General features: G+C 37.7%; 1 long non-coding RNA gene across 1 annotated transcript; it reads left to right on the plus strand.

Annotated features, from left to right (window-relative positions):
- Positions 1-1,973: 1,973 nt before the first annotated feature.
- On the plus strand, positions 1,974-9,656 carry LOC132766456 (uncharacterized). The gene is made up of 3 exons (XR_009630484.1): positions 1,974-2,028; positions 4,685-4,744; positions 9,303-9,656. It is a non-coding gene; the product is annotated as an uncharacterized lncRNA (long non-coding RNA).
- The last annotated feature ends 250 nt before the right edge of the window (positions 9,657-9,906 follow it).

A 9,906-nucleotide genomic window follows, 5' to 3' on the forward strand; every position in this document is an offset into this window, starting at 1 on the left:
CACTGGACTGTTGGGGTAGTGTCCTAGAACACTAAAAAGGCCCCATGTGGTGAAATGAGTCTAGAATTCCGATGATAATTTGTTTCATCACTGATGCCTGAAATGGACTTTTATCTTTACCAATCTATACACATATTGCAATACCTGAGAGAGAAAAAGAAAGAGGAAGACTTTAGCTGTTAAAATTAGAGTACAGGCACTTCCCAACTTACAAACAAGATAGGTTCTGTATGCTTGTTCTTCAGTTGAATTTATATGTAAGTTGGAACAGGTACATTTTAAGCGTGACTCCAGCTATCTAGCTGTCTAGATAGCTTTGGATGGCATAGGGAAGGGTTAACACCCTGTAGTGTTCATTTTGCTGTTTGTGCTTTCACTTTCTGTCTCTGTGATCACTGGATTTTTAAAAAAAATGGCTTGTTATGGAAACAAGGATTGGTGATAAAGCTTCAGTTGAGACACCTTTTTCCTATAACTCTCTTAGGAGTGAGTTTCATATCCTAGAGTTAGATTTCTCTCACTTCCTTTGATCTCACCTCTGTTTTTAATTATGAGTCATTTGTAAGTTGGATATTTGTAACTCGGAGACTGCCTGTACTCCATTAGGGTTCACATCTCTTACTTTTGAATTAGTACAGAGAATAGGCCCAAATCCAAACAAGTAATACTCCGAAAACCATACTCAGTGGGGCCTGGATCCATTATTTTCATACAATGTGTGAACTGTATTTTAAAGATTCTATAATTCTGTAAGAATTAGATCCAGTGGAATTGGTTCACTGGTTTAATAAGCCAGTTTAGTGCCAGAGCACATACTTTGCATGCAAATATTCTGGGATCAATCCCAGACATCTCCAGTTAAGAGAATCAGTTGGAGATGACAGGAAAGACCTCTGCATGAGACCATAAGCAGCTGCTGCCAGTCAGAGAAGCCCCAGCTCAGAGGAGAAACTAACCAATGTCTGGCAGCCAATTTGGACCCTAGTCAACACACCAGGGCTGCCCTGCCACAATTTGATGGCCATTTTTGAATTTCCTCCTGCTGCTGGAGTTGCTGCCAACATTTGATGGGAACTGTGGCAAGACTCTGTGGTGCAGAAAAGTTCCAGACTTTGACTCTTTCAATAGACTGGAGGGCAAATATCACCTTTCTTTCTGGAGACAATAAGAAGGTTGTGATGATTTGTGTGTGTGTGTGTGTGTGTGTGTGTAATAAGTGGATTTCAATGAATTTCTATCTCCATTAATTTTTTTAGCAGGACTGGCCAGTTGTGAATGCATCCTAGAGGTTGCATGCTACTCTACAAGAGTAAATAATCTGATCTAGACACTTCCAATTATATTGCTTTGTATTGCAAGTGTCTTTCTGATGAAAAAGGAACAATTTTCTATAGTCTTTCTGTGAAGAACAACGTTAGAAGTTTTGTAGAACTCACACGTTCTTGTTGTTACTATAACACAGGGAGCTGAAACTAATGTCAGTCTGGTTAGGATTTAGCTGGCCTTAATGATTTTGTGCTTGTGAAAGTTAAGCAAATGAGAAGTGCATTAAATAGGATGACAGAATGTAGATTACATAGTGCCTTCGCCCCCAACCACTGCATTTACCCAACTCTTTCTCTAATCTTTAATGCTATCTCCTATCTGCACCCCCCTCTCTCTTTCTCTCAATTTGTTAAGATGCTGAAATCTGCTTTGTGTGATTTATGAAGGAACTTGAAGCGATTAGTTTCACAGTGCATGAAAATTCCTCAGGTTCAGAGGGATGTCCAATCTGTTACACCAGGAACTGTTGACTGGATGAGAACATGAGCAGCTCGGAGCCATAAGGAGATTGTGTTGAGTTATTAAACACTTGTGGCAAAGCTGCTTATTGTTAATTCCCCAATGTCCTGCCGAAGTGGTTGGATAAGATCAGATCGGATTAGATCAAAGAGCCTGGGAACCGGCCTTTCGAGCAGATTCGTTTAATCAATAAAGAGGAGAGAGAGAGAGAGAGCAGCAGTACCAGGATCACAGGAGATTAGGGTAAGGAAAATAAGAAACAACAGATTTCCCCCCTCCTTTTTATTTTCAAAAAAGAATGTAACTGCATGCCAAGAAGTGGAGATTTTCCTTTATTCCTTAAAAAAAAAATCCCTTAAATTCCTGGGACTGTATCGGCATAAAGAGAAGAATAAATGGCTGCCTTTAAAACTTCATTATTGAACAGCCAGTTTAGAACCAAGCATTTCCTAATACAGTAATACTTCATAAGTCAAGAGGCTGTAAAAGTACTATTAAAGCAATCAGAGCTCTAAAATACCTACTGTGAAAAAAAGTATCAAGAAGTGGTTTTTGCTTAAATGATTCTCTTAAGAGGAAAAAAAGTGTTGGGTAGGTTAATATGCACACAAATTCAATCTTCCTTTTGCAGTGGGGAGGGAGTTTGACAAAAAGGAAGAGGGAAGAAAAACAAACTCCTATTTAACCTGGCGCTATGGATTAAAGGGAGAGTCATTTCTGGGGAGGTAGAACTGCTGTCTAAGAAACAGGAATGAATCAAAATGGCTAGCATAATTAATATGTAAATTGAATGTATGGTCATTACTGGATTATGGATCATTACTCCGATTATAATCAAGGCAAAATGGTGGCCCACAATGGTCATTCATATACTTATACACAACACTATTTTAAAAAGAATACCCTTAAAATCACTACCCATTCACAATTGCAACTCCATTTTCAATAAAACTGAAAAATAACAAGAGAAGTCCAACTATGCCTTGTCTTTTTTTCTTCTTGGCAGTGTTGGATTGGAGCCTCAAATGAATTAGCAAGGCAGGTGCCTTCAGAAAAATGATTGGCCTTAATAGTATTATAAAAGAATTACACTTTGCTTTAACAGAATATACTTTTATATCCCGAATTAAATGTGGGAACGTATCTATAAACCCATTCTATAAAACTTAATTTCCCATCCAGATATGCTGATTACCTCGGGCCCTGCATACCTTTACCGATAGTTAATTACTATGAACGCTTTAACACTATTTTCCAAATCAGCATGCATGCATAAAATGACTGCAATCTAATTTGACATATTATTAGTGATGATTATTGTCATAGATAAATTAGATTGAACAGAAAATAACCTTCATCCTTAGCATGTTTTAGCTCTCAGAATTAATGTGATTTGGTGAACACACATAAATAAAAATCTGATGAGTCCCCGCTGACTGGGAGGCCTGCTGGTGCTGAAGTGTATCAATTTCATGCAGATGATGAATTCCTTAAGCATTCAATGATAATCATGCTTGATTTGACAAGACTTTCTCATGCTATTTTAGGGCCTTAATTTTCTGTGAAGTTCTGTCAAGTGCTCATCAAGCACCCACTTATCTCCCGATCTTAACCTGGCAGCCAATCAGGGGGTTGCCTAACAGTGCCACGACCAAGTGCCGGGCTATTAATATTCTGGTCATGTGACTGTCCAAGGAGAGAAGCCAATCAATGGCTGATTAACATGCAGGTCATGTGACTCCCAAGGAGAGTAAATGAGTTACACAGTAAGACATCAAACAAATTTTCATCTTGAAAGAGTGATTGCTTTTTCTGCTGCTGTGATGTTTGTCAAATTCACTCTAGCCTTGTCCAATTAAGCTCCATGAGATGAATTAATAATGAAGAGATGTAAGCACTCTGCCAGCATGATCTCTATGAGGAGAACCATAGAATGGAGGTGGATAGAGGGGGAGGGCGAAGGGGAAGAGATTTGAAAAAGACCATCTCGGGATGGCGGGTATAATTGCTATCTCAATGATGGGGCTGTTTTGTATTACTGAACTAAGCAAGCATTGCATTGTAGGGGGTAGAATTCAAAGACATGGCCATATTGCTTTGGAATATCAGTATATAAAGCACACTGGAAACTCACCGAGAGAATGGAGTTGGTCGCATAAGCTTCTGCAGACCAAGGGTGTTTCTACATTTCCAAACCGTGTGTCACAACACATTTGTGTATAGGTGTGTCATGAAAATGCAAAGAGAAACCTCTGAGTCTTTGTGAAATAAGCATTACCGATGAACCATGGAAGCTTTAAAATGCTTGGTGATGAAATGCAAGTGTCTCTATCTAGTATTCTTCCAAATATTCAAAAGCTCTGCTCATCCCATCAGCCTCATACATCTCATTAAAATGGTGAGTAGTTATTTTAATAGTGTGATATATTTTTATTCTTGCATATATTTACATATATACTCATACATATTTACATATACAGTCATACATATATTTACTTATATACACATATTTACATATATACTCATAAATGACCAAAATCATAGAAATGTATATAAGATATAAACGACAGGTTTCAATAAAACATGTTGTGTGCCCATACATTTTGTTATTACAGTATATATCTCTTACAAGAGGTTGGTGTAAGCTCCAGTTTGGTACTAAAACTGAATTACTGTATTGCAAAATGATGCGTGTCTTAAAAGTATGTCACCAACATAAAACGTTTGGAAAGCTCTGGTCTCTGCTATTGAATTAATGCAGTTTAACACCACTTTTAGTTGTCATGGCTCAGTACTATACAATCATGGAAGTTATATTTTTAGAAGCTCTTCTCTCTACAAGAATTCCTCTCAATGCATTACACTTCTATATATCATATATTGAATTGTGTCTCTGTAGATGACTTCATGTTACCTGTCGACTCACAGAAATCCCATGAATTTCATTGAATTTCCCAAGGTAAGGAACACTCAGGGAGGTTTACCTCTTCTTCTAAAATTTAGCCTATAGATTAAGGTACTGATAATCTCCCATCAAGTGCTAGCCAAGCATGACCATGTATAACTTCTAAGGGTAGATGGGATTTGTTGCTTTCCTAGTAATATTTTTTTTTTGCTTCTGTTGTGTGTGCATGCAGATACTTGCATATAAGTATATTAGTATTAGTACATCTCCACTTTACAAAATATTTATTCACATCCATGACAAAAATTATCAAAATAAGTAATAATAATTAATAAAATAAAGCAAAGTGTCCATGGCAGTGTGGCTAAAAACAATATGAAGAGCTGGAAAAGTGGACCATCTCTAGAACAATGAACTCACTAGGGAAAAATGTGTGGCTGATTATTATGTCAGTCTTACCACTAGATGTGTGACGTGTGTGGCATTAATGGGGTCACTGCAGGGTGAATGTGAACTGGGAAAATGTGTCTCAAAAGAGTCCCCTCCAGTATACGCAAGCTCTTAGACAATATTAGAGACCATGCAGGCTATACTGGACTCAATAGGTTACAACTACTAACTCTGTGCTATTTAATGATTTATGGAACAAAATCAATATCTTGAACTTTTGTCAAATACATTGTGAAGGGCTATTCAACCTGAATGTTGACAGAAAATGTTTCTTTAAAGGGAGTTTTGGCATAAAAAACATTGCCTTATTTTGTCAAAAACTGTCTGTCTGGTTGTAAAATCAACCTTGAGTGTCAAAAGCATGGAGAGCAGCACACAGGTATATATCTATCCAGTTATTTTTTTAAAAATAAATACCTTAATTTGTGTTCTTGTATTGAAAGAGAAATTCTAAAACAAGGGCAATGGCGTTGATTACTTAGAATCTTCTTTACATAAGTGCTGAATCTATAGACAAGAAATGCAAAAAGGTTTCTGGAACAATGATTTATTAATTGAAGTAGTTGTATTTATTCCAACTGGCCCATTTCATTTGGTCTGTCACTAAATTAAATTCATATACAGAAACATAAGTGCACATTTAAATACAATTATAATCCCATTTAGCAAGGACATGCTTAATGTGGATTTCCACCCTCTGAAAGCAGCACTGTGAGTTTTATTCAGTCGGAAAGTAAATTGCATCTTACTGCCGATCCTATGCTAAATTGTGGTGACATGTTTAGAGCAGAGACCCTATGACTAATAAAGCTTTCATCCACTCACTGAAAGGAGTTAGTCACCTAATGGATTTCTGGTGATATGAAAGAGAGTGTCGGATCCTACTTATTAAGTTCTAGCATGAAATTAGTTAAATTCCCAAGGCATTCTAAAGCAATATATTCTGGTCGGCTTAACAAGAGTGTTAGAGCATGCCAATTAGCTAGCAATCTGAAATAAACAGTAGTTACAGAGAGAGGGGGAAAGCTTATATCTGCAAAGTTAATAACATTCATAATGGACTTCTTGGTATGGTGGCTCAAGATGCTGTGAGAAAGCAAGATGTGGAACATACTATATTCAAAAGATCATAAGTCAATTCCCAGTGCTTCTAGTCAAGGATTTAAAAAATTGTGAATAAGGAAGCAGTGATTTTCTGGTTGTTGATAGGCAGGGAAAATGAAACTAAGGCAACAGAGTATTCAGTCTTCCAGAGACAAAAAAGAGAAAAATCAAGGACACGTTTAGGAAGTCAAGTGGTAATGCTTGATACATGAAATTGCTGTTTCTGAAATCTACAAACTTTTAACTCAGCTCCTAAGAATACTTTAAAGGACAACAGGTATTCTGACATATGTTGGAGAAAGCGGAACTTGGAGGCTAATGACTACTTGAACATACATTTCTTGCAATTTCATTGTACAGAAACAGGTATCTAGGAAATACTAGACCTGTTTAGCTCAAGTTATTCATAGCCAACATTCAGTAAAATTCAGTCAGATCCATTGCTTAAATAGCTACCATATACATTGGAGTTAGGGGATCAGTTCCCCTATGAAAATGGGGTATTTGGAGTTGACCATGGAACTGAACTGGAGAACCTAGAGATTCCTAGAAAAGTGTTCTCTCTAGGAATCTCTAGGTCTGTCAGGTGACTATATAATCCATGTCTGCCATAGGTTTACCATGAAGTTGCCCTGAAGAGAATCTTAGAGATAACATATCAAACACATCTGCAAATAATCATATCTGTGAAAGTTAAACCTGCAAATATGGAAGCCTGACTATACTCTGACAATGTCTGTTCAGCTCCTACAGTGAAAGTATATGCACTCCCTGAGTTATGGTCTCTCATCAACTACAATCCATAGTTTTGAAATAAGAAATTAATTTCAGATTTATTGTGTTTTAAAAACATTTCTTTTGTAATCTAGCACCTTTGTAGGCAGGGGAGTCGCTACAGGGGTTGGGGTTTAGGTGGGAATGAGAGCATTCCACTTCATGGTGAGAACTCCCCCCCCCCCATGTAGTTGCCTTCAATTTCCAAATTTATAGCATTGCAGGGAGTGAGAAATACAAAACTACTTACACCTAGAACAATAACAAATCCTATTGGTAACACTGCCTGCCCCATTTCTGTGGATACCTAGCTCTATTTCTAAAAGCAAGAAATGAGTGGAGTGTGGGAAAATGCATGGGGAGGTAGAATCACTATATGGGAGCCTCCCTGTGGCAGATGGTTTGAAACTCAGAAGGGGAGGAGTGCAGAACATCTCTCAAAAACATCAGTAGTCACCAGTAGCCATATTCTTCTCTCTTCAGTCAAGATGGACAAGGCATTGCCCCGCAGCTACATGTGGTCCCTACATCTGTTTATATGTCTCCAAATCCCTCCCCCAGGTTCTCATGCATCTATCTTTTCATAGCCAAAAATAGGGCAAATTGTATATCCTGGAAGCCTCCAGAAAATGTGATTCGTCTTTCAATAGGTCACATAATTACCTGTACTGTAGAATACACACATCATTGTTCAAATCCAAAAGTGGACCTTGGGGCATTCCCATTTTTTGATTGTTGTTCATTAGTTTGTTTTGTTGTGTGTGTGTTTTTGGGAGGGGTTGCAATTTGAGCAGCTCTCTAGACAGTCACAAGAAAAAAATTAGCTCTCAGGCCTGCTGAAGCTGTTCACCTGTGGACTGGATGGGGAAACCTCTTTCTACCCAAATGTCAAATTGTTGCTGGATCCTTGATTCTACCAATGGAGAGGGCCAAAGGCAAAAGGAATAAATCCAAAATGTCATCTAATTTTAGCTTACAATTCTACCTATCAGTACCTATGCCTAAGGAGAATTATTTCAACTTTTTAGAATGCGGAACAACACATGGTTTTGCAGCCAAATGATGGTGCTATGGGGAAGTTTGGAAATCAATGAATTACAGTGCTATGGGGATGGTTTATGGCCTTCTGATGTACTCTGGAGAGCCAGATTCAGCCTCAGGGACTGAGGTTCTACTTCCCTGTACTGAAATGAAGCTATTCTTAATTTCCATGACATTTCATTCTTGACTTCTTATTGGGCACTTTTGATTTTGCTGGATATTATCAAAATCCAATTCTCTGAAGTAGAAAAAGTTATAAAATAGAAATAATTTATGCATGCTATTTACAGAAGATGGGCACCCACCTTTCTTACTTGGTGCAACGAAGATACAAAGTATCACATGTTTCCCTCTCCACACAAAAATCCTCATCTTTGTGTTGCAGCAATATTAATCATCCAAACATTGATATTGGCTGTTGTGTTTCTAACAGCATCATTCATCTTCAGCTATCATAACACACTTCAGAATTCAATATTTGCTACATATGAAACATCAGCTCATTAAGCTGTATTTTACCTACTAGTATTGCAACTGTGCCAAGAACAACTCAAGTGCTTACAATGATTAGCTGATTAAATATTAACCAAAAAATAGCCAATATTATTATAAGTACTGAGAGTCAATGGCACCTTTAAATCAACAAACTCAAAGATGCCTAACTTTCTGTCTGGTGTTTTAAGCACTTAGGAACAACAACAATGACAACAACTTATTCTACTTTCTTTGCATAACTTTGCATAATTAATAGTTCTTTTTCTATGCAATCTATTGTTTGCAATATTTTTTTTTGTTTCAACAGCTGTTTTCATTAAATTGTAAAGCTCTTTGTGCCTAATCCTTTGAGCTGCACTATTGATAGCAAGAATGCTCTGAAGCTAGCTTTAGAGGAAGTGAGTCTCTGCCAAGCTGGAAAGCAGTCATGAAGTTACTTGAGAAATAAGGCCTACAGTGGTAGTGGTTGTGTAGCTAATCCATTAGTCTTTTATAAGGACATTGCTCTGCACCCTTATGGCTAAATTGACCCAACAACCAATCAATGCCTTTATTTGCTGAGTGGCTGTCCCTGAAAGGTCTTATTGCAGGATCCAGGCAGTAATCAAAGCTTCCATCAGTACCAGGCACTGATGACAAAAATGGCCAAACTTTCAATGAGGTTGGCTCAATTCCAGTCACACCATTTTGAAGATACAAAGAGCCTGTGTTGTGCTGTGGAATTCATTTTCTTGTTTACTTCCTACAGAAACAAGAGCATAATCAGGACTCAGTGCATCGGATCAGACCGCTGAGTTGTTGACAGAAGCTCAGAGAGGCTTGCCAGCTTTCCACATGAAACACAGGCTTTCTTCTAATACACCCCCTACCGTCTGTCTCTCTGCCAATTGTAGCACATCAGAGCAGCCATTGAGATAATGACCGTGAAGTCTCATGATACACTTTGATGAAGTGTAACATTTTTTAAGGGATTTTTGTCTGTGCCAAAGTGATAGAGACAGCTGACTAAAAATCACCCCATCAAAATCAAGGCTGGTGAACAGCAGGCAGAGACATGTGTTTCCAGCGAAGAGAGAGAGAGAACAACTTAGAGCCAATGATTTTCCCAGTGAGTATCTGCAACACATTTTCTTCCCATTTTTTTAAAAAAAGTCATTTTGTTGTTTTACAGTGTACACAAATTTATTGGTAATATGCACTTGCTAAACAATTATCTGTTCCTCACCAAGGGAAGAAATAGTTCAACAGAATATAATTTTGGATGGGTATCGATAGCTGACTGTGCTATTATAAAATTCAACTGCATGTCAAAGAAGGATCTATGGAAAAGAACAAATATGTTTTAAAAATTG

This window comes from Anolis sagrei, chromosome 2 (assembly GCF_037176765.1).
Source record: "Anolis sagrei isolate rAnoSag1 chromosome 2, rAnoSag1.mat, whole genome shotgun sequence".
NCBI classification, from domain to species: domain Eukaryota; kingdom Metazoa; phylum Chordata; class Lepidosauria; order Squamata; family Dactyloidae; genus Anolis; species Anolis sagrei.